The 2111-nt window shown below is 52.6% G+C and overlaps 1 long non-coding RNA gene across 1 annotated transcript; it reads left to right on the plus strand.

Moving 5' to 3' along the window:
* Positions 1–212: 212 nt before the first annotated feature.
* Positions 213–893, plus strand: LOC144954609 (uncharacterized). The gene is made up of 3 exons (XR_013641289.1): positions 213–241; positions 432–646; positions 742–893. It is a non-coding gene; the product is annotated as an uncharacterized LOC144954609 (long non-coding RNA).
* Positions 894–2111: the final 1218 nt, after the last annotated feature.

The raw sequence follows: 2111 nt of genomic DNA on the forward strand, positions 1-2111 counted from the left end.
TGAGGCATCAGGGTCGGGATCGAACCCACGACCTCCTGTATACCAGGCGAGGTATTTAACATCTCCTAGCCACATGCAAACTCCACATATACAGCAGCAGGCGTCAGGGTCGGATTGAACCCACGACCTCCTGTAGACCAGGCGAGGTAGTCAACATCTCCTAGCCACATGCAAACTCCACATATACAGCAGCAAGCGTCAGTGTCAGATTGAACCCACGACCTCCTGTAGACCAGGCGAGGTAGTGAACATCTCCTAGCCACATGCAAACTCCACATATACAGCAGCAGGCGTCAGGGTCGGATTGAACCCACGACCTCCTGTATACCAGGCGAGGTAGTCAACATCTCCTAGCCACATGCAAACTCCACATATACAGCAGCAAGCGTCAGTGTCAGATTGAACCCACGACATCCTGTAGACCAGGCGAGGTAGTCAACATCTCCTAGCCACCGTGATGATGATGAGAGAGAGAGACACGCAAACTCCAAATATACAGCAGCAGGCGTCAGGGTCGGATTGAACCCACGACCTCCTGTATACCAGGCGAGGTAGTTAACATCTCCTAGCCACATGCAAACTCCACATATACAGCAGCAGGCGTCAGGGTCGGATTGAACCCACGACCTCCTGTAGACCAGGCGAGGTAGTCAACATCTCCTAGCCACATGCAAACTCCACATATACAGCAGCAAGCGTCAGTGTCAGATTGAACCCACGACATCCTGTAGACCAGGCGAGGTAGTCAACATCTCCTAGCCACCGTGATGATGATGAGAGAGAGAGACACGCAAACTCCAAATATACAGCAGCAGGCGTCAGGGTCGGATTGAACCCACGACCTCCTGTATACCAGGCGAGGTAGTTAACATCTCCTAGCCACCGTGATGATGATGGTGGTGGTGGAACCCACGACCTCCTGTAGACCAGGCGAGGTAGTTAACATCTCCTAGCCACCGTGATGATGATGGTGGTGGTGGAACCCACGACCTCCTGTATACCAGGCGAGGTAGTCAACATCTCCTAGCCACCGTGGTGCCCCAAGCAAGTTGTGACACGTTCTGCCCCGTTCTTTGCTGACAAATACAAACAAAAGGTTCGTGCGTCCATTCAACTCAATCGCTGTATGATAATAATAATAACAACCCTATGTGTCCTGATTTTTGGGCCACCCTGTGTATGGTTTGGCCTGTAGCGTTGGCGAGGTGATCTCAGTTCCAATTAGGTCAGCAAAAATCGATAATGCTTAATACTCACTGCCTCCGGACATCAGAGCTTGCTCATTGGCCCACAGCGCCCATTCCACACGCGATGCCATGGCCAGTCCTGGAGCCAAGCCACTTGGAGACACGGGGACTCGGAGATTGAGGGACTCAGAGACACGGGGACTCGGAGATTGATAGAGAGACAGAGAGATTCAGAGACACGTGGACTCGGAGATTGATAGAGAGACAGAGAGATACAGAGACACGTGGACTCGGAGATTGATAGAGAGACAGAGAGATACAGAGACACGTGGACTCGGAGATAGAGGGCCTCAGAGACACGGGGACTCGGAGATAGAGGGACTCAGAGACACGGGGACTCGGAGATAGAGGGACTCAGAGACACGGGGACTCGGAGATTGATAGAGAGACAGAGAGATACAGAGACACGTGGACTCGGAGATTGATAGAGAGACAGAGAGATACAGAGACACGTGGACTCGGAGATTGATAGAGAGACAGAGAGATACAGAGACACGTGGACTCGGAGATAGAGGGCCTCAGAGACACGGGGACTCGGAGATAGAGGGACTCAGAGACACGGGGACTCGGAGATTGAGGGACTCAGAGACACGGGGACTTGGAGACACAGAGACAGAGACACGGGGACTAAGAGACACAGAGACAGAGACACGGGGACTCGGAGATTGAGGGACTCAGAGACACGGGGACTCGGAGATTGATAGAGAGACAGAGAGATTCAGAGACACGTGGACTCGGAGATTGATAGAGAGACAGAGAGATACAGAGACACGTGGACTCGGAGATTGATAGAGAGACAGAGAGATACAGAGACACGTGGACTCGGAGATAGAGGGCCTCAGAGACACGGGGACTCGGAGATAG

Source organism: Lampetra fluviatilis, unplaced genomic scaffold (assembly GCF_964198595.1).
Source record: "Lampetra fluviatilis unplaced genomic scaffold, kcLamFluv1.1 SCAFFOLD_611, whole genome shotgun sequence".
Classification (NCBI taxonomy): Eukaryota; Metazoa; Chordata; class Hyperoartia; order Petromyzontiformes; family Petromyzontidae; genus Lampetra; species Lampetra fluviatilis.